Source organism: Lissotriton vulgaris, chromosome 7 (genome assembly GCF_964263255.1).
Source record: "Lissotriton vulgaris chromosome 7, aLisVul1.2, whole genome shotgun sequence".
NCBI lineage: Eukaryota > Metazoa > Chordata > Amphibia > Caudata > Salamandridae > Lissotriton > Lissotriton vulgaris.
The window spans coordinates 1583496705-1583521349 of NC_141695.1; positions in this window are offsets into that span (position 1 = coordinate 1583496705).

The window sequence follows — 24645 nt, forward strand, 5'->3', positions numbered from 1 at the left end:
GAGGTGCCTCTTCAACAATTGATTTTATATTGCTGTCAGCTAGATATGGTAGACAGGTTAAAACCTTTAAGACTCTAGATACAGCACTTAGTGATCATTTCCCCCTAATTGTGGAAATTTTAAATCCACATCATGATCCTAGTGGAGATAATATGTTAAGGCCGGCTATTTGTGATGTCACTTTGAAAAGACAAAATGGCTATTCCTTATAGTGGACCAAGGTGGTCCCAGACGATTTTCTATATAATTTAATTAAGAAATGTTCATCGAGCATTGAGGCCTGCTTGGATGAAAATTCTGATAATTTTTTTATTATTACATTTTTTAAATAATTGTCACATACATTAAAAACTGTTTATGGGTAGAATGGAAAAATCATAAAGAAAAAACTGTGAGTTGGTTTGGCACAGCGTGTACCAAGGCCCAGTCCAACCTTAAGCATGCTCTGAATGCCCCCGTTCGGGATTTTACTTTAATTATGGAGGTGCGGAAAGCTTATAAAATGACATTGAAAACTAGAAAAGATGTTATAAAAAAGGAAGCCTGGGATTCTCCGTGTGAGGCCTCTCTGAATGGGGACACAACGGCTTTTTGGAAAGCGGTGAACGCCCCTTTTTTTAAACGATAATACCAAGGCAAGGGTAGAAATAGCGATCTCTGAGGATGAATGGGGAAAGCATTATGCTCATTTATATAGTGCGCCATGTGAAGATCGCTGACACTAATAGTAAAATAGCTTCAGGCATTATCTTGGAAGAGGTAATTTTAAGTATTAAAGCTAGCCAGGGCGGAAAGGCAGCAGGCCCCGATGGAGTACCAGTGGACCTGTATAAAAGCAACATGGATCTATTGGGGCCAATTCTCACACAACTATTTAATGCATCCTGTTTTAACTGACTGATTCCATCATGGTTTGAGTCTACCATTGTACCTATATTTAAAAGTCGAGTGATTTTAAATAGACTACAAAATTGGGCGGATGAACACTCAATTATAAGTGATCTACAGTATGGGTTCAGGAAGGGCCTTGGTACTATTGACCAGGGTCTTAATTTGTTTATTCTCTTAGAAAAATATACCAAGGTTTAGGGGGAATGCATCTTTCTGAATTTCGTTTACTTAAAGTCAGCTTTTGATTGCGTTACCCATAGTAAGCTTTGGCTGATTTTGGAAAATTTTGGGGTGGAGAAAAATATTATTTATTTTCTCAGGGAGCTCTATTCTGGGGCTACAGCGTCAGTCCGGTTTGGCAAGAATGGTGAGTTATGAGGTCCTTTAGCATGGCAAGAGGGGTTCGGCAAGGTTGTGTCCTTGCTCCTTTCTTATTTACAATCTGCATCAACGATCTGGAAAGAACATTGCTGCAAGAGTGTAGGGACATGCCTATGATAGCAAAAAGGTCTGTCCCTGCACTATTATATGCGGACGACGCAGTCTTGATGGCTCGGACCCCTCTTCCTATGCAGAGGATTGTTACATCTTTCACCCGTTTTATGTCCAGTCTGGACTTGAGAATAATTGTACTAAAACATTCTGCATGAACTGTGGTTCCGGGGCAGATAAAAAGAAAAACAATATGTGCAATAAAGGCAAGAAGGCTGATATTCTGTAAATCTATAATGGCCTTAAAAAATGTCAGTAAGAAGATGGGCAAAAAACCGATTGGGGACTCTTTAACAATTTATAGAGCAACATGCGTAGCAAATTCCATTGATGGCGCAGGTATATAGGGATATGTAAATGTGAAATGCCTCCAGGTGGTGGAAAACACCTTTATGAAATACCTTCTAACTGTCCCAGAAAGTTTCTCTACATATATTTGCCATGCTGAACTTGGTCAGACACATATTAAAGATATTATTAAGGTACAACCAGTACTTCTGTGGCATTTGGTGTGGACCAGCGAGGAGTGTGTTTTTAACCGTTCTTTCTTAAAGATGTGATGAATCTCGATAACGTTAGTAAGATGGGATGGTTATTTTATGTAAAGATGTTTTTAACAAACATAGGACATCAAGATTTTTATGATGACCCTCTTTTAATGCGTCCTGTCCCCAGAAAGGAGCTTAAAAATCTTTGTATGCTGCACTTGGGAGAACGTAGAACTAATGCTGAAATGGCGAAAAAGACAGCTGTTGCCCATCAATTAATAATGACCTCTAGTAATATGCTACCATATGTAACATTACACATGAATGAACGTGAAAGGTTTTTATTAACGCTTTTCAGGTTAAATATTCTATTTAGAGTTCTTAGTTTCCCCGATATGAACAATTGGTCAAGGCAACTTAACAAATGCCCATGTGACGATTTGTCAGAACAATCAGATATCCATATTCTGTTATTTTGCAAGTTTTACACTAGTCCAGGGAAGAGATGGATTGTGCCCATACTAAAGATCATGGAAGTTAATCAGTGCCGTCCTGCTTTTTTAGCCATTCAGAAATCAGATAACATATTAACTGCTGCATCTGTTTCTGCTTTAAAAAAAAAAAATTTTAGATCCCAGAAATCAATTTATGTATGAAATCCAATTAGTCTATTTCTATCGTGCCATGATTACTGTTTTTATATTGTAAATTTTGATTGTACTTTTATGGTTGTTTTTAATGATAATAACCGAATAAAGTTTTTAATGAATGATTTAACTATGTGAATACTTGTATTACTCTATCTCTTGTTGTGTAAACTACTACATAAGTTGGTTACTAGCTATGTGAAAGTCTATATTAGTCATTAATTAGTTAAGTGAGTATTTGTATGGGATAGTGAATGAATATGTGTGTGGTTGGGTGGGAGTTGTGTGACTGTCCAAAGATGTGTAAATAGTTGATTTAGTAGGTATATGAGGTTAAGACTGTATGTGGAAACAGTTGTTTGTGTGAGTTAATCTCTTTATGGTTGTGGAGATGAGTAAATATATTTCTCAATGATACATGTCCAACAAACTAGAAATAGAAAAGGCGGTGTATGTGACAGTTGTTGTATATAAATAAATATACATAAGACTCAGTGATTGTATGAGTGACGTATGGATACCTGTATACTTGTAAAAGTGATTTTACAACACACTAAGTATGAGTTACTGTCTACATGAATAAATAAAGTGCTGTTTGTGTAAGTGTGTATCTTAGGAAATATAAGTATGATCAATTGTTTGCCTAAGTGAGTAGGATGACTGCATAAGTGAATAGAATGTGTGATGGTGTGTAATGTTGATGTAGGTGTATATGTATATTTAATGGTGTTCTATTGATCTTTGTTAGCATGTATGCATAAATCTATAGGTAAAAGTTTCGTTGTGTGTGTAGATGTAGGAATCACTAAGTGGGTGTTTAGAAACTTTTATTGGTGTGTCAATGGTTTCAAATATGGTACTTCATATTTTATGAGTGTTGAAAAGTTATACTAATGTATGATAAGATGTATCAGATTGTCATGTGGATGATTTCATCAGTGATGTCATCAATGATGTCATTTGAGATGTCATCAGTGATGTCACTGACCATGTCATGAATGATGTAATGTGTGACATCATCAGCAGTGCATTGCAGGCGGGCAAATTATAGTTAGTACAACTACCTATAACAGGGGAATTTAAATGGTTTTGTACGAGTGAAATGTCCAACTAACTATAACACCCCTAAAACCTATGTTTTTTTCAGTACATTTCTGAGGTTTTTAAAATGCTAATTCCTAACTGTAGCATGTCTGAAACCTATGGTTTTTTCAGTGAATTTCAAAGGTTTTTTAAATGCTAATTCCTAACTATAACATGTCTAAAACCTATGTTTTTTTCAGTGAATTTCTAAGGTTTTTTAAATGCTAATTCCTAACTATAACATATACAAAACATATGTTTATTTAGATAATTTCCAAGGTTTTTTAAATGATAATTTTAAAATATATTTATTGTTTTTTTAAAATATTTTCTAACTACATTTTTTAAATCTTTTTATTTTTTAAATGACATGACACATTTTTTTATAAATTTTTTTACATAAAAATATTGTCATTATTTTATATTGTTTATAATATACTTAAATTATTTTTATTATTTTTTTTCTTTTTGTTGGAGTCGCGCACCCTATGAATACCCTGCTGGTTTACTGCACGGAATGTACCCACCATTTAAGGGTCGCTGTCTAGGATTCGCGTAGAGTGTGCGACGGATACGATTTTTGCAACACGGTTGCTATGCAACTTGGGCGCGGTGCCTGGCGCATGCACGAGATGTATGTATTATGCGACGTGACGGACGCGTGGTAGTGCGTGATGTCATATGCATATCGGACGCGGTGAGTGCGCGACTTCCGACATTTTTTTAATGTTGAAAAACTTACTTATATATATTTAATATAAATATCAAGACAAGAGATTATCTGAGGTTATCATAAAAATAATATTCTTTAACTTTCTTAAAAAGTACATCACTTTTTAATGCAATTTCGCGAAGTCGTGCTGGGTACGAGCACGGTGTGAGCAGGGTGCGTGCTGAGTGCCGCATCCTACACGCATCCTATGCGCACCCCATGTGACCCCAAAAAAAGAGATTTGATTGGTTCATTACACTTCCTATTGAAACTATTGAAGGATCCCACCCATTTCAATCACTCTTCTTAGAAATTTTCTTAGGGAAAGACCTCTTGAGAAGATCTGCTGCGCTTTCTTTTTTAGAAAAGAGATTCATTTAAAGATACCATGGCTGCTAATCCACCATCATCCTCTGATTCAGAGAACTCATCGCAGCAAGAATTTGTTCCTGAACCTCCACCAAAGGAAAAAACATAACAGCATTGTCTGGTAATTTTTCACCTTTCCACCAGGCTTAAAAAAGGTGTATGCAACAAAAGTTACTTGCCGCATATGCAAGGAAGTGCTTTCAAGGGGAGACCCCAACAAAAAGTACTCGTTTGGAACTGCAAGTATGCTGAAGCACTTGCAATCCAAGCATCCAATCAACTTTGCAAGGGAGGAGTTAAAGAGATTGAGAGAGGCTCCTCCAGCTTCATCAGAAGACCCGAGTACGAGTGGAGCAACACCAACAACCTCTACCGTACAGCCTGATATTAGTCCCCAATTTGGGAAACTTAAAATGAGCTGTATAAAATGTGGACGTCTGATAGCATATGGAGAGCAGTCGGTGGATCTGGTGTGTCGAGCTGTTGACCACCACCATTGTTAGATTTCTTTTCTCCTCTCCTCCCAGTTTTTAGTTCTCTTTTACCAGTTCTTATTTTTTTCCCTGTTTTAAAAAAACAAAAAGAAAAATACAAAAACATCCAAAAAAAAACAAAAAGAAAAAAAGTTATTTTCAGAACTAACTTTAAAGAAAGATCTAAACTAGTATGCTAGTGTGTGGAAGTTGATATGGATGTATGTGTAGTGCATAATTGACTGTAAAAATACATTTCTGATGTATGGTGAATACATAAGTGCAGAATTATAAGGAAGTGCTGCACCATGACACTGTAAACTGTTTAACTACAGTGTGCTGTGGTACTTCCGAAGCACAGGGATGTAACTTATGTACATAAATATGTTGCAAATCTGTGCTTCCCGCTGCACAGCTGCACAAACTGCAGCCATGTGGTGACACAGGCACCCTTGCACCATGGTGCAACAATGCCCGTGTCATGTGGAGATTGGTTTCGTGCAAGAAGAGACACCTTCCTGCACAAAAACAATCAGTAAAGGCATTTTTCTCCTTCAATATAAGCTGTGCATTGCACCAATAGGAGGATGGTGTAGCATTTACAAACATGTCTAGAATAATGATTTCTGATAAATCTGGAGATGTGTCTTGTTCTATGAGTGTTATGTGCAAACACACACAGCAAAGCCTCTAGAACACCTTTCAACGCAAAGTACTGTGTATGATGAGATTATATTTACATGGAAAAGAAAAGGTATACAGAATGCCTTTTCCTCACCTTATAAATAAGAAAGAGAGTTAATGGCTTGGTCAATTGGTATTATAGGAGTAACTTTGTGTACTGATAACAAAGAACAAGATACATTTACAGCTACTTACGTTTTAGGAAACTGATAGAAAAATATTATATATTACTGAAGGGAAGGGATGCGATCTAATGTGACATGTGCAAAAACACTGACTGGTGTGGTTTAAGTTAAAGAGTTTCATTTCTTTTAATTCTGAAATTATCAAGACCTGCAAAACAACCATATTAGTCAATTCTGTACTATACCATATATCTTGCAGACAGGTGTTCTGAAGCTGTCCCCTATTTTAAACCTTTTTGCATTGCAATTTTCCGACAGAAATCTAGTCCATCCATGTTCCTTTTCTTCATCTGTGTGGAATGACAGTCCATTGTGCATTTTAAGACTTACTAAAACTTACCTCAACAGTTATACACGTAAAAAACGGTACACATTTAATTCACTTTTTTTTAATAATCTAAATGGTGGTAAATTTGATATCTTAAAATTAAGATCTGTAAGAAAAAAGAAAAAATAGTTATTGCATATAATAATAAATTTTTCCCAGCACAGCATAATTTTAACATTTTACAAAGTAATTTTTGCTGTTCTCAGAATATATTGAATTTAACTAGAAACAGTGATTTCAATCGTACTCATCACATAACAGCCGGCAAAAAAAAACAAATCAATTCGATTGTTTAAAAAAAAACAATAAACCATCTATAGTAAAATACTAGATAATACAAATCACACGTATATAAAATTATTACTGCTAAGAAAATGTTATAACTTACATTTATAAACACTATAAATGATGCCAGTTAAAATTATACACCGAGACAATGTGCAACAAAAAGTCCATCATTCAAAGAAATACATTTCCTTGAGGGCAAATTGTATTTTTGCAGTAATTTTTATGTAAATTGTCCAATGGTAATCCTATGAAATGATAACAATAAATTCCTCAGAGGCTGAATTTTCTTCCTAAAACTTTGGCTTTAAAAATATTAGGTAGGAATTTGGTCATTCGAAAGGCAAACGTTGTTTGAAAACCAACTCAGCAGCATTACAAACACACCAGCCTTTCTCACTTTTGAGATAGGCAGCGTAATGCCCAGATGTTATTGAAGGACCATTGTGGAAAATTATTGCTACTGCTACAAAAGTCCTTCCTGATATTGATAGTTGTGTAGCAACAAAATGTTTTATTAAATTGTCCAATTTTCTGCCGTCAGCTGTACAATGTTGGTCACATAAATGATTCTTGTAGATTTGGAGTATAGACTTGCAGATGATAACCGATCTGGGCATTCATATGCTCAAATTTCTCGATGCGATAACATCTTCAAACTGAAACTGTATAATTTCTTACTTAGAGTCTTCTCGTGAGAAATCTCTTCCCACATTTCTTTCAATTCTGTCTTTTCTGATTTTGTAATATAAGATGTTGCATATCGAGCAACAGCAATGGAATTGCCCGCAGTTATTGAACATCCAAGTTAGCATTCCACATGGACAAAATAACTGAGTTGTAGTCATTTATGTATTTTGACTCTTCATTTCTTCTTAAGTTGTAGGTATTTTTTGGAGACTTTCTTGGGATAGTATGTCGCAAAGATGACATAAGACTGTTCACTCTTCCTTTCGATATTACAGGATGTGGAAATCCAAAACGACATTTGGTGAAGAACTTGTCCTTAGATTTGTACTTTAGTTGACAGTATTATCCACATTGGTGGCTTTGTAATCGTAACACTTGTGCTCTTAAGTAGTTTCTTCTATGCATTTGGGTACAGCACATGTTGCATACTGCTCAATAAAACTCAAAACAGTAGCATCGGAATCAGTTCCGAATTTGGGAGCATCCTTAATCCATAACAGCATATGTATATGAGGAGCACCTCTTGCTTGATACTCCTTTCTCCAAAAGAAATCCACAACTTCTCCAAGAGGAGAATTTTATTATTGTAGATAAAAGCCATGATAGCCTCAAATCTATAATTGAAATACCTGCATACATTAACAGGATCCAAAGAGCACAATTCTCCAGGTTTCTTGTATTCAATGTTTTTTATATTAGAATTTGCCTCTCGAAGAAATTCTAGTAAATCATCCCAAGCGTACTCAGCACAGCTCAGGGTAAGGAACCATCTTGGAGTTCCTAAGTTCCGTAGCATACATTTCAGTTCTCCATGACAACGGTACCAATATTCATTAGTCCCACGCTGACATGCCATCAAATTAATGAGCTGAGATTCTAGATGATCATCTCTCTGGTGCACTTTATCCATAAAATCTTTTGCAGATACATTAGGCAGATGTATTCCAGTTTTTAGAATATGATTCATTGCATACGAAAGTCCAGACAAGTCACTTTCAAACTAAAGATGAAAAATAGAAGGGATACATTGTCGAAATCTTGGATCTTCTGCATATAATCTTGTTGTCCGATATTCAAATGCAGGAATCTGCACAGGACGTTCATCATATCGTTCTCCTTTTCCAGTTTGGAACAACTGTGGAAAACAACAAGCTTCCAAGTTCTCTTCCCATGCACTCATGGGACTTCCTTTTGCCTTTTTTTTCATTTGGAACAAATCAATAGTGTTTCCCATCACTTCTTTTGAATGAAGTGGATGCACACTGTAATGTTCATAGATTTCTTCACATCTTAACATATCCACTTTTTCAAGTTGTCCACTTGACGTTTTAGTATCTTCTGCTAAAACTATTTCTTCTTCTCCAATATAAACATTCTTATAGTATTTATTGTTTTTTATCAAATACAATGTTGCCTTTTGCACTTTCCTAATATCCACTAACTTCTGCCAGTTTTTTTTATTCTTAGTCGGCACACCATTAACAAGAGAAAATAGTGGTTCACTTTCTACACTGTCTACATCAATGGTTTCAATATTTTTCTTTATATCTAACGGTAAATACACAACTCTTCCTTTTAATCCTCTTTGTAAATGTAAGGGAGGTAATTTACCTGTTTTAGGCTCCATACGAACAATAGCCTGAAACGGGTGCACACATTGAATGAGAATAGACTCATAGGTCTTAAGATCTGTCAGTTCTGGAGGAATAGCAATTAACTCTAAATTATTATGCACAGCCCTAGCAGGCATTCTATTCTCATCTAATTTGTTATAACAATATTTACAAATACACTGATCAGAACCAAAATCAAAACATTTCTCTACCAACAAATAAGTTGCAAATTCCTTCCACGTATCATTATTTTTTTTTTACTTTTTAAATACAGACACTCCTAGTTTGATTTTTGTAGTGAATTCGGTGACAACAAATACAAGAAAAATGTGGCCTTTCACTTCAAATCCTCTTAAACTTTGCAATTTCAGTTTAAATTTTTTTTTGTACAACTATGTTCAACATTCTCTACAACATTTTCTTCTATTAATGTCTGAGTTTCTTCACTCTCTTCTTCAGGACCAAAGTAACAAAACTCAATATCATTACAAACCTTTTTCATATCTGATACTGACCCACGTAAAAGAGCACTGTTCAACTCATATAACTTTGGTGCTGGACTTTTTGCATAATACAATCTTCTCACTAACTTCCACATTTGAGAATGATGTACTGCCAACATCCTGAAGTGGTGAAAAACATTTTGACATACTTTCCTAGAAAGACAAACCAGAGAATGACCTTGCAAACCAGTGTGTTTCCTCACTCTGCAAGGGTCTATTCCTTGCAACAGCTTCATTTTTTGTTTAACACTTTTTTTACAATATGCTTGTAAGAAATTACGTAATTTATCAATAGATTCTTGTCGAACACTACAAATACTACTACAATCCCAAGTGTACACTGGGGCTTTAGGACGTCTGCCTAGAACTTCATCACCTATCACTTCTTCTGCATTTCTAGGAACCATTTGCTCTTTCTCAATTGGACAACCATTTTTAACCTCATAAGCTCAAACACTGGTGTCAACTGCATGCAACAAATCATTGCTCTGTAAATAACTCTCTTCATTAAAAAAAGGCCCTGAACTTGAACTGTGTTTCCGTTCCCCTAAAAAAATCACAAAAATTACTTCTGTTAATTACTCTTTTCCTCATACTTTTGGCCTTCTTTGAATGGATTGGTTTTGCTAGTGATCGAATTCTCATCAATACTAACATGAAGAGTTTCCTCTTTACTTCAAAAGCCTTTTCAACAATGTATTCGATATGCTTCTTTTTATCAAATTGTGTTCTCTTTCTATATTTCTTTGTGTGTTTCAGTAAATTATGGACCACTCCGTTGTAAAATAATTTTTGACTGACTTCTTTATATTGATTTTCTCTTCTTTTACTATAAGTTGTATCCTTTGTTTTTACATTGCCTTTCTTGCCTTTCCTATTCTTTGAACTTTTTTTGTGCTTGGAACATTTTCACTGCTTTGCACATAGTAGGGTAGTGCATTGGTAAATGGGTAGTGTAGAAGGTCGTGCTGGGGTTGTGTTCTAGCATAGTGCAGGGGTGTTAATGTACCATAGGAGATCATGCTAGGGATGTCGTTTTAGGCTTTAAGGTAGTGCAGTGGTGTTTTTTGTAATGTAGGGGGGCGTGGTAGGGTAGTGTTCTAGGAAATAAACTGGTGTTTGAGTAATGTAGGAGGTTCTGCTGGGGTAGATTTAAGGTTTAGGGTAGTAAAGTGGTAAATAGGTAGTGTAGGTAGTCATGCTGGAGGTTGATTAAGGGTTTACAGTAGTGCAGGGGTGTTTGGGTAGTGTAGGAAATCATACTGCAGGTTCTGTCACTGCAAGACTACATGTACCTATTTGTCTGCAAAAACATCAAGCATGCATTCCATATATTTCAGAACTGCATTTTACTATTAATACTAAACTCATTTTGGAAACACATAACCAATTACTATTTTCAAATTCTACCAAAATGTGAGAACACAATACATTTTTAACTAATTACATGTCGGGAAACACATGAACTACCAAAATGCTTCTCTCAGAGTTATTGCTAAATGCACAGACTCACTGAGTGATTCTAGACAAATAACAATATTTCTTATACATACAGTAGTAGGATATTATAGTGGTGTTTGGGTAGTGTAAGGGGTCCTGCTGTGATGGATTTAAGCTTTAGCCTAGTGAAATGGTGATTAGGTAGTATAGGGAGTCATACTGGGGTAGTGTTCTAGCATAGTGCAGTGGTGTTTATGTACCATAGGAGATCATGCTAGGGATAGCGTTTTAGGCTTTAAGGTAGTCCAGTGATGTTTGTATAGTGTAGGGGGTCGTGGTAGGGTAGTGTTCTAGGAAATAAACTGGTCTTTGGGTAGTGTAGGAGGTTCTGCTGGGATAGATTTGAGGTTTAGAATAGTAAAGTGGTGAATAGGTAGTGTTTGTAGTCATGCTGGAGGTAGATTAACGGTTTACAGCAGTGCAGTGGTGTTTGGGTAGTGTAGGAAATCATACTGGGGTAGTGTCACGGCAAGACTACATGTACTTATTTGCCTGAAAAAACATCAAGCATGCATTCCATATATATTTCAGAACTGCATTTTACTATTAATACTAAACTCATTTCGGAAACACATAACCAATGACTATTTTCTAATTCTACCAAAATGTGAGAATACAATACCCTTTAACCAATTACATGTCAGGAAACACATGAACTACCAAAATGCTTTTCTCAGAGTGATTCCTAAATGCACACACTCACTGTGTGATACTAGAGAAATAACTAAGTATGGGCAAATTTTGCGGATCTGAGGTCCGTGAATTCGCGCGAAATCGCAAAAACATCTGCAAATTTGCAGATTTTCCCGCAAACTTGTGTATTTTTTTGCGATTTGCACTCTACTCAACTGGAGTACTTTCTACTGGCTAATCAGTAAGTGCTACCTCGTTGGGTAAATGTATAGTGATTTTCCTACACTGCAGCTGCGTAAAGGGCCAGAAGATTTGTCTCCACTGATCACGTGTGCCTGTAACTTTGCCACCGCGCCAAAAGGCGTTGAGGTCCCTTGAGTGAGCTGTCCATCATAGTTGGGAAAGGGCGGGAAGACGTTTGATACCGCTAGTGTGTGGTGCGGGGTTTCTATGTGTGTCAACATGCTTCTTGTGTATAAGGGTCAGAGAGCGAGCAGGGCAGCAGGTGAGAAAGCAGCCTCCTGGTCACAGGAACTACACGGGGTTGCGCTCGAGAAACTTAGGGATTCAAAGACCTCCCTCGAGTATTACAGCTAATGTTCGACAGCAGATATGGGGTTAAATTAAAGCACACTTGCCCAGCCTCGACAGTGCTCACTAATGTTTTGGGCTGATTAAAACGTTACTGAATTTGAGGTCAACTTGGGCACTTGCTTTATTTATATCTGTAAGTGCTTCCTGTTGAGGTTTAATTTTTGGCCCACAGGAAGCACTTACAGAGTTAAGGTAGGTGCCCGAGTTGAAGCTAACTTTGTAACCATTTTAGAATGGCGCCGGCAAGCTGCCAGAGTTGCTTACTTGCAAGTTGCAACTCTGGCAGCTTGCCGATGCCATTCTAAAATGGTTACAAAGTTAGCTTTCTTCAACTCGAGCACCTGCATTAACTGAATTCCACCCGCAAGCGGATTTGCGGATTTTTCGGCAATTTCGCGAGATTCGTGGATCGCAGAATTGCCGAAAATCTGCAAATTCTGGGAGCAGAACGGATTTTCCGCCCATATTTACAAATAACAATATTTCTTATAAATACAGTGGTAGGATGCTATTGTGGTGTTTGGGTAGTGTAAGGGGTCCTGCTGTGATAGATTTAAGCTTTAGAGTAGTAAAATAGTGATTAGCTAGTATAGGGAGTCATACTGGAGTAGTGTTCTAGCATAGTGCAGTGGTGTTTATGTACCATAGGAGATCATTTTAGGGATAGCGTTTTCGGCTTTAAGGTAGTTCAGTGGTGTTTGTGTAGTGAAGGGGGTCGTGGTCGGGTAGTGTTCTAGGAAACAAACTGGTGTTTGGGTAATGTAGGAGGTTCTGCTTGGGTAGATTTAAATTTTAGGGTAGTAAAGTGGTGAATAGGTAGTGTAGGTAGTCATGCTGGAGGTAGATTAAGGGTTTACAGTAGTGCAGTGGTGTTTCGGTAGTGTAGGAAATCATATTGGGGTAGTGTCACTGCAAGACTACATGTACTTATTTGTCTGCAAAAACATAAAGCATGCATTCCATATATTTCAGAACTGCACTTTACTAATAATACTAAACTCATTTTGGAAACCCATAACCAATGACTATTTTTTAATTCTACCAAAATGTGAGTATACAACATGTTTTCAACCAATTACATGTCAGGAAACACATGAACTACCAAAATGCTTCATTTAGAGTGATTCTTAAATGCACAAAAGACTCACTGTGTGATTCTAGACAAACAACACTATCCCTTCTAATTTACCAAAACACTTTTCATACAGTAGAATAAGTACTGCATTTTAATGTAGAAACTTCACTCATTTTGCAAATACATAAAAATAACTGGTTTCTAATTCTACCAAACATTTGAACAGCATAGTTATCTGTGTGCAAACACATAAAATAAACCAATGCTTATCTCAGAGTACTTTCTAAATGCACACACACTCACAATAAAATACCTGAGAAAAAAATTATTCCCTGCACTTTAGCAGGACAAACACATTACACTGATTAACATCAAAATGCACCACATACATTCCCTCACAAATTAATAACTCACCTTTCCAATTGTTTTGTACAATAAGAAGTATGTCAGTCACACAGCAGATTTTCTTATTCAGAATCTCTGTTTTCAACACCTCTCAACAGAACCATAGAGTGGCAAAGTTTCCCTCTCATTTTCAACACATATACACCTTCACATCAAATCAAATTGCTTCCCACATTAATTCAAAACCAATTGTTGGTAAGACATTTCAATCCTTTCCAAACAACGTACATTTGAACCCTACCCCCATTCTGCATTCTGCCTGTTACCATAGAAACACTTCATGGAACACTTAACTAAGCACACAGGTCAAAAGTTCATCACACAATGTTGCTTATCAAAACAGCAAGTGTGCTTGATTTTTCAATATACCAGCTTATCCTATGTAACATTCTCTTCTATCAGTTTTTGTTAACCAATAAGAATCAGGCTTTTAAAAAACAGAAACATGCACCCTAGTTTACCGTGTAGAATGTTGTCAAACAATCAATCATTTCTTTTCTTTTCTCAACACTGCATCTTATCCACCATTTTAGAAAAATCTTAGTTTTCAAACTGCCATTTCATTTACTGAGACCATCTGAGTGCATCCAGACCGGTAAACATCGTTTACAACGATGTTTTTAAAACGCGGTACCTTTACCACGCGGCCGATACAACGCAAGTCGTTACCACGACTTGCGCTGGAGGGCGCTAAAGTATTAAAAATAGTTAATTTACTATCCCAACACCTTCCCTAGGGTCCACGGGGACTGGTGTTAGAATAGTAAATTATACTATTCGAAATCCGCGCCCCCAACGCAAGTCGTGGTAACGACTTGCGTTGTCACGGCCACGTGGTAAAGGTATGCGTTGTGACGGTACGCGTTGTACCGTCATACATCCATCCAGACCTCCTTTCAAAATGCTTAGAGTGTGGATTGTGGGACACAGCTATATTTTCTGGAGCCAAAGGTATGCATAACACAAAGGAAATCACAAAGACCCATGTTTACCAAATGTAGACATTAAATGGATTGCAGAGAGGGTTAAAGTGGCACCAATTGATACCATTAGTGAAATCATTTTTGCATCTCCAACACCCTGACCTCATAATTGTGCACTGTGGTGGCAATGACCTAGGCACTTTGACTGGGGTAGATTTGGAAATGCTTATGAAGGACACCTTTGGAGAATTGATGTCACTTTTGCCCCAAACTGCCTTTGTCTATTCTAACATATGCCAAAGTCAGAAATGGAACTAGTTCAATCAATTTTGTCCACAGATTGTGAAAGCTAGGAATAAATCTGTTTCTGCTTTTCTCTGAGACTATAGAATGGGGTCCATATACCACAACAATCTGCGTTTCAATATGCATGACATCTACATTCTATAGGAGGAGCAAGATGGTGGCGCTCTCCCGGGATACAGCCCACTACGAGGTTGGGGAGAAAACCAGACTGCACTAAAACAACTGGTCGCAAGGCCGTGAGTGCCCGGGATGCTCATCTCCACAGCTGCACGGAACCTCTGCAGCTCCGATGGTACATGAACAGACCCGGTAATACAAACTGGCAAGTACGAGTGGGGTACGATGGATTGCGCTGTACCACGCAGCAGCTGTAATGGCGGGCGGACAGTCTAAAGAACGCTGTCGAGAGCTGTGTGGTATTATCCTGATATGCACTGGGACACGATGACATAACATTATTTGGAGGATTGCACAGCGCACTAGTCTGTTGTAAAAAATATGCCCCACGTGAGAGGTTATTAACAGGTGAGAAGCGCTGTGCTCTGGGCACCATTAACCAGCGCGGACAAGATGGCGGCGCCCTCGAGGCGGAGAGTTTGAATTATGCCAAATATGAAGCGGATGCCAATTAATTTGGGCAGCACATACAAATCAGTGGTGGTTGGCAGTATCCATGTGGATTGCTGTTATAGCAGGGAACATGCCGAACAATGTTTATCTGGTGTGTGCTCTGTGCTTGTGGTCCCGGTTCTGCTTTTTAGATGAAACATTTTGCAGAAAGACTATCTACTTGTAAAGAATAGCCTTTGTCAAGATCTCTGAGCCTATGTGAGAGCTGGTATCTTGATTTGCAGCATATCAGAAGGTTTTTTCCTCGTTTACTCTTCCAGTAAGGCTGTGCCCGATGTCCTCTTCCTCTGACACCTCAAGCTGGTTGCGCCTTACCTTCATCACCAGGCTTCAATCTATCAGTCACATTGGCTGCCATGCTCCTTACAGGATGTGCCTTCAGCATAGGAAAGCGATGGTGGGGGGGCCTGTGAGGGAAGAAGGTGCTCTCCTGAAGCATCAATGTCCAAACTAAATTTTTACACAAACTCCTAAGCGCAAAGAGACTGATCAACAAGGTCGATGTCCAGTGGAGCTGCCTAGACAGCTATAGAGGAGATCGACTCTGGGTCATCCCCTTGGCCGTCACCTACCCAGCTGGACCTTTGACATAGTTCTCATGTACCTTTGTAACATTGCTATTTGTTTGTTTTTTTTGAGTATGCATCACCATGCTCCAGTAACTGTTTGTAACCATGTAACTTTTATCCAACTACCTACCCCCTACCCCTACTCGCTCTACTCCTCTCCACTTTCCTGCTACTGACCTCTGCCCTCACCTTTCCTGGCCCTAGTCCCCACCCTGTTTACCTGTGAATTTTCCCTTGTTATTTGAGATCTAGCTATTTTGTCTGATACCCGATGGAGCTACCTGGTTTAGCTACAGGGGAAACAGGTCGGGGATTCCCTCCTTGGACGTCACCTACCCAGTCGGTCTTTAGCCAGACTTCTTTTCGTCTCTCCTGTTGTCTCTTCCCGTATCCTCCCTCTATTTATGTCTCTCCTTCTCTCCTCTCTCAAAGTATTGAGACTGAACTATTTTGTCTGATGCCCGATGGAGCTACTTGGTTTAGCTATATCCTCCCTTTCTCGCCTTCCCTGTCCCCTCCCCTCTACGCTCCATTTATTTTGCCCTCCATGTTCTTTAAATGTTTCCCATTGAGACCTAGCTATTTGGCCAAAGCCCGATGGAGCTACCTGATAGGTATAGAAGAGATGGGTTTTGGGTCTTCCCCCTCGACCGTCACCTACCCAGCTGGACTTTGGGCAGTCTTTCCTTCGTCTTTCTCCCGTATCTCCCTCCCATCCCTTTACCCTTACCCCCTTCCCCTCTACACTTTACTTATCTTGTTTTCTATGCTTTTGTAATTGTTTGTCTAGCAACTGATGTAAATTGGAACTGATGTAATCTTGTAATTTTGTGGAACCTCATGTAAAGCGCTCTGATACCTCCTCTTGAACTTTAGACTCTGCATCGGTACTTACTTGTAGGTACTAAAATCTCTCAATAAACACAAGGGGTCTTTTTAGAGCCACCTAACAACTAAACACATAAGCTTGATGTATACCTGAAAAATATTATTTGTTTTGGGCTTCGAATCGCGCACCCTACAGATTATAAGTCGTGCATCCAATGCGTGCACACCTGTGGCTGCACTGAGCACAGCGCTGGGTGCGCGACTACTAATGTTACCATAAAAAAATGTGCCCCTATCAGTAATTTTTATTATCACTGAGGACCCTATCCCCCGGGGCTTAAATAATATGTGGTAGACGATGGGGGGAGTCCCAATGCACCCACATTCCCAACCGGCTCCCCACGTCCTTCGGGAGCCGGCATTGCTTTTCCTCAGGGAGAGGAGCTAACATGATGCTCCCCCTGAGGAAAAGCAATCTGCTTTCCTATTTGGAAGAGAGAGCAGGTTTCCTACTGCTACTCCCGCCCTGCCATTGCAAACAGCTGTGTCTTGGGGTGGGCACCCTGGGACACTGCAGGAGCTGGCCCTGGGGGGTGGCGGTCCCCAGAACCATCTTGGGATCCAGGAGGGGGGCCACGCGGCCCCCCAACACATTAAAGAAGCCCCGGGGGTTGGTGGTCCCCGGGGCTGAGGGGGCCTCAGAGCCACCCTCAATTCATGTTTTGAAGCCCCGGGGGTGGCGATCCCCGGTACTGGGGGGTCCTAAGACCCCCACCCTTTTTTAAAAACCCCGGGGAGTGGTGGTCCCCAGGGTTGCGGAGGGGGCCCGTGAGCCCCCCGCATATATTAACTTAGACCCGGGGCAGTGTGTGGGGGATTGGGACCCCCCACACAATTTTTTTTTAAATGCCCCCGGGGGCTAATAACCTTTAGACCGCAGGAGCCCGCGCTTCGTTTTTTTTTCTGGCAGCAAAATGCGCAGATCCTACGAGCATCCCACGACTTGAAAAAAAATGTTTTATTTTTTGCCCTAGGGATCCTTGTGGGACCCCCTGAGCAGGCCTAGAGGTCAGGGTGTGTCTTTCCTGCCCCCTTTTCACGTTTTGCACACATATTTCATAGACTTCTTCATCCTCGCTTATAACGAGGAATAAAATGGCTGCCAACAGTTCCTGGTTTCGAACGTTTACAACCGATTGACAGCCAATTTGCATTGAGCGAGTGATCGGGACGATGCTCTTATGCTACGATTCCACTCCTCGCACATTCCGCGGATCCACGGCGCCCATAGATGTATAAATGACTTTAACTGTAAGTTTCTCAGGACCTACTGAACGAATTGACACCATATACGCAAAAGGCACAAGTCTGAACTGAGGATAACCTCTCTGCCAAATGTGGTGTATTCCGTTCAGCCGTTCGGGCTGTATCCGTGGCTAAAGGTCCTATGGGAAATTGCATGGGGAAAACACGTTTTGGGACCCACTTTTGTCTTGGCTCCTGCTTGACCAATCACCCCCAAACTTCGAGGGTAGGAGCGGTACTGAGCAGGCCAAAAGTTTGGAAAATGTCAAGAAGATTCATCAATCGACGCCAAAGTTATTGCCAATAGAATGCTGCGGTTTTCCTCTGGAAAATAGGTCCTCCTAAGTATAATTACCTACTGGCGACCGCCAGTAGGGTATATATATATATATATATATATATATATATATATATATATATATATATATATATATATATATATATATATATATATATACCTGCTTGTTCCAAACTAACAACCACGTCCCTCAGCTCCGGAACACATCAGAAAGAAGGAACGGAAGACCCAGGATGCAGGTGAGTTTTTTTATTGATCGCACCTCGTCAGCATAACGTTTTGGCCTACACAGAGGCCTTGGTCACATGACGCCATGAGAGAAGTGGGCTATTTTTAAAGTGCAAGTGCAAGGAAATTAGTGTGTTTCATTGGTTGACCTAACAGTCGGGCAGGGGTATGAAACAACAGACATAGAAAACACACTTGATCAATGTGCATAATGGGATAATCCCCGGGAATAAAAAACAAACACTTTTAAAATGCATCAGTTAGTACTTTGATCCGATAAAAACGATATTTTTTACCTTCTACAAAGTAAATGTAAAATACTTGAATAAAAAATTCATTGTTATTATATGCAAGATAAATAGTTGTAAAACAATCGGATTTAAAATCACCATAAAATTGGTCACTTCTTTACAGTTACCTGTTGGTGTTAACATTATATGCTAAGTGATGTTCGTGTTGGCTAGATGATTTAAATTCAGGCCGCACATTCCCTTAAATAATTTTTCCTATGCTGTCTAATAGGTCACACCCAAACCACCTACCCCATATGCACAATGTCTTTAAGTAGAACGTCAAGTTTTTCTGAGGACAAACCATATTTTTGTGAATGTGTGAAAAAAAAACAATTTTGTCAAAAGTTAAAACCAAGTAATGCACGATGTTTCGTGTAGGCTACTCCTAACCTACGGCAAATATTTGAGGTGACTCACAAGGTGTAGGAACCAGCCACAAAGATACTTTCACTGACCAACCACGTTCGAAATACATTTTAAGTTGGTTCAGTAAAAAGGTATGAGCAACCATCAACAGGAAACTCTAAGTATCCCAGGCACATTGAACATGAGTATGAGGGTCCTAGTTATTAGAGGCAGGTATAGAAATCTTCTGTTGAATTAATATTTATTTATTTATTTAAAGTACTTCGCTTCTTTTCCTTGTATTCCCTCGCAGAAAACGGATACGGACCACAAAGTCAGTGTGAAATTATTTATTTTCAGTGCAAAATGCCGCCATGACGCGTTTCAGCCCTTCCCACGGGCCTTGATTACATGATATGTATATATATATATATATATACTGGTCAATTGATAGATACTATCAGAGTGCATTTCGCACACTTATCTTAGATACATAGAAACATGCCCCCCATGGAAACTGGGTTCCCCTCTCTTTTTGTTAATTGAGCATATCAAAACTGTGATGCTGAGGGCCCACTCACCTAAAGATTTCTCACTCCTCCCTAGTGTATTGAATGCTACCATACCTTGCTTGCCATATTAATAAATTGGTGACAATATGCCTCAAAATGCACCACTACATACCAAACGCTCACTACTCTCCCTCTAAATTAATGTGACTCATTTGCTACGCTCGTTCTCTGTGTGACGCATAGATTTTTTACAATCCCTATGGCTTCAGTGATGTAGCGCCGATTGCAGCATCCCCTTTCAATATTGTTCTAGAACCACTGCAGGTGAAAATAACGTAGTGGTACTAAACAAAAGACACAAAGTGTCAGAGAGTCACGGGGCATGCAGAGGCTACTCTACCTAACCGTGTTGGTTGAGGCATTTTGAAATGCAACCACTTCAAAGGAAGAATATGACATTCACAATATCAATTTATATAGTCCTCCACTGAGGTCTGGACTCCAGTGTCTCTTTCCTGGTTCCTGTCCCACTCACTCCTCATGTTAGTGATTTTGGTTAGTCACTGTTGGTAACATCTAAGGTATGCCCCACTAATAGTCCAAGTCTCAAGAATCCACTACAACTCCAATTTAAAGTCAATAGTGCTTTGGCTCTGAGGTGCTTGATGTAGCAGCAAGTTCCAATGTGGCCATCAATTTCGAATGAGTCTTACCCACTCCAGCAGACATGGAGTGTTTGGAGTCACGGAGTGAGCCATGTATGCTGGAGCTTGAAGCGGCTCCATTCCAAGTCAGGTGAGTTGCTCATATGTGAACTCAGGGGCTCAACTCAGCGGGTACAAGCTCTCTACCCTGACTGTCACACAGTCACAGTCACACAGCCGGAGGTTTCCTGATGCTTTTTCCTTTGAGTTAAGTGTTAACACACTTCCTATAGGGGCAAATGAAATGATCATATTCTTGGTCCCAATTGGGTGACTGTGCTTCCACAGAGTCCTCACTCATCCAATGGTGTCAAACCAGTCAGAGCCCTTGTTGGTCCCCGTGACATACCGGTCAGCACTGCTTGCGTTCCATGGGCTCCTGCTCGATCAACATGCAAAAATATCCATGGCAGCCCCTCCTGCCATACGGGGTTGCCACACTGCTGCTGCACAATGCGTTGTCCCTTACAGCGCAGCAGTGTTTTACCTCGGTGGCCTCTCCTGGCATACAGCATTAGCACACCTCTGCTGCAAACGGCTTTGGCCCTTCCTGCACAGCAGTATTTACCACAGCTATCTTCATGGCAGCCCTCTCCTGGCATACACAGGTTGTTGAATTAGTCTTGCATATGGTTCTTGATCCAATTGGTGTAGATCTCCTCACATTTCACACAGGGAGTCCACTCGTTAGGGATCCCCACATGACCTTGTTCCCTCCAATGCTCTCCAATTCCATACAGGGAACATTGGTCTTGGCAAGCAGGTAGGCAGGCGTTGGTGCAACAGGGCACGTGGTCTTGGATTCCTTGGGTGTTGTCACCTCATGCATCAGGAAGATTAGCAAGCCTTGGCCCTTAGTCTTGATCTCAGGCAAATGACTTGCAGAGTCCATTTGGCTGCTAGGCAGATGAAAATGTTTGTGGTCTCAACCTACCCTTATTACAATTCATTTCCAGCCACCAAATTTGACTTTGGGTTTAAGTCTTTGACGTTTTATGTTGAAGTTCCACTTTATTTGAAGTGCATACTCCTCTTCTACATTTTCCTCTCAAAAAACAATCTGTCCGGGCAAGGATCTCCCTATAAGATGCACAACACAGGCCTTGACAGTGACTAGATTTCACACCAGGATGTCAGCCACAGTGATATGTGCATCAAAAGGTTAGCCTAGGACTCCTAGCCCTACTGTTTATGTTTCTCTTATCAACGACATCTCTTTCCTGAGATGTGACCAGGCCCCTTACTTGCAACCTCTCACTAAATCAAAGAACACCCTTTGAAGTGTACAAGGGAGAGCTGGTCCTTCCCGCCCCATGGTGTGTCCCTCCCAACCTACAGGAATGCAGCAAGCCACAAATCAGTCTGGAGGAACTCTCTACTTCCATTCCATGTTTCACCATGCAGGCTTGGGTCTCCCAAATTTAAACACAGGGTTCTCCATGTATTGTACCTTTCTCAGGACACATACACATAGTGCATGTATACTGGCTACACAAACTGCACATTACTGTATCCTCCATTTACTGTACCATTCAGAGGTACAGTGTTGGACTTCACCTTTTCTTCAAGTTCTCCCCCAACCTTTTCGCTTTTATCCCCTCTATTTTCTGAACCCACTTTGTTGGCTTTAGGACGCTGCACACTTTATCACTGCTAACCCATGCTAAAGTGCTTGTGCTCTCTCCTTTAAACATCGTAAAACTGGCTATGACGAATTGGCACTTTTAATTTACTTGTAGGGAGGTCCCTAGTAAAATGGTACTACATTGAATGCTATTAGTGGACCTGCAGCACTTATTGTTCCACCAAATTAAGCAACCACATTTGCACTCCACAAAGGCTGTGTCTGAGCACACTCATGAAGGGTTTGACACTAGTCTAATGTGAGTCCAGACAACCAGAGGCAAGGGTAGGAAGGCAGAACTTTCTCCTATTTCAAAGTGGATACCAGATATAAATAATGGACACTTAGACCCAACCTTTCGTACAAATCTGAACTTGTGGAAGACTCAGAAGAAGCCTGCTGTGCTGCTTTGCTGCAATAGGGACAGTCACTCTGCTGCCTTGCTGTGCTGACCTGCTGCCTGAGTGAAGAACTTATATTTAAAGAAAAAGGGGTGACCCTGTATCCCTCAGAACCTGGGTAATCAATGGTTAATAAAACAAGTGGTTCTGTCGGGAGAAAACCAAGAGTGATTTATAAGATATTCTTATGTCAGAAGGACCCCCTCTTGTGACAACACAATTCAGAACCTCACAATAAATGACTCGAGGTCTTATTCATTGCATTTTCATGTTTATATGAATTAAAGTCATTCAGTTATTTCATGAGTGCAAAAGACTGTCAAGGTGAATTATTGTGCAACGAGGTGACAATGGTGAATAGTGCTCAAGTGGTGTCTCCCGAGGGACCACTGGCATCATTCTCCCACCTTGCCACTAAAACCTGGAACACCCTCCCCATCTGCCTACAACAGACCCAGGACCTTCTGCCCTTCAGAAGACTCCTCAAGACCTGGCTATTCAAGCAGTAGCAGCACCACCACCTCCCCTCAGCGCCTTGAGACCCTCACGGGTGAGTATTGCACTTTACAAATGTACTGATTGATTGATTGATTGATACTATAAACACAAATAGGGATCCTGACAGTTCAACACCAAATGTTGGAAAGTGGTTAATTAGTAAGTGTAAGTAGGTACTTACCACTAATAATACGTCCACAATCAGAATAAAAGGCCCAGGTAAGTTATCAATAAATTATTCTCTAGCTCGACCCTTAATAGCAGGCTGCGAGCAGGCAAGCTCAACTTAGGAGGCAGTTGTGTAAAGCATCTAAAAACACCCATACAGTAAATAAGCAAGACACAACACACAATAAACAACCGACACCAAATTATACAAATAGGTTATATTTTCATGAACAAATAGACACCAAAACTTTACAAATCCAATGTAAGAATAAACACTTTCTAGTGCTTAAGAACTAATAGCACCCTACTTGGGATATCTGGTCACGCTTGACCATGACAAAGTCAAAGTTTAAGGGTGACCATGATGGAGTGAGGGGTCGGATACAATAAGCGGGAGGCCCGGTCCAAAATGTACATTATCACTTAGAAAAGTTATCAGATCTTTTTCTCTCTTCTTCAAGCAAGGCGCTTTGTCATGCCAGATTTATATCAACATTGTCAGCTCGGCCCAGCGTGAGCTCTCAGTCAGCTACTGGAATTCTGGAGCTCCAGAGCTTTCAGCGGGCTGAACTAAAAATCCAGGCTGGGTCGCGGTTCGACATCAGAAGCTTGACTCTCGACTACAGATCAGTGATCTTATGAAGCAATTTACTGAGGTAACTTCAAACATCTGAAACTTCTTTCTGAAGTTCCTCTTGTGGGTTCAAAGTGTCTAAAGCACCATTCCAAGGATATAGAAGCTCTGCGAAGATCCTTGGGATGTTGGGACTATGTTTCCCATAATGCACCTGGCAAATCCATAAAAGACCCCTGGGTGCACTCCAGATGGGTTCTTCTAGGTGGAGATGATGCAGGTGGAGCTCTGCTAACCTGCTGCTTTCCGGGAGTCCACTTCTTAATCCTTGTGAAGGCATGCAAAATCATTTGGGCTATATTTCCAAATTGTGCAGCAGGTGCAGCCACTCAGAGTGCAATCCTTGGGGTGCAGACCTGCATTCCAGCAGGGCAGTCCTGCTTCTCATCTTTGTTTCAGGCAAGGATATAAGTTGCTGGGCAACACTCCCATATTTATTCACAGTTCCTGGGTGGTAAGCAGGGGGGCACCCCTGACCAGTGGGATGCAGCATGCCACTCTCAGGTATGATCACCTCCTCCAAAGTGTGGCATATTCTTGAAAAATGGAGAAGCTCTCTCCTGGGGGTTACGATCTGGCTAAGCTAGCCCACTGGCATGGCTATGTTTCCCTCACACTCCTCTTACTGCCCCCTGCTAATCTAATCAAAGAGGCTCCTTTCTGACTGGGGGGGGGGGGGGTGCAGGATGTGGGGGTGAGCCTGTGCTGCCCTAATCTGTCATTCCCTCT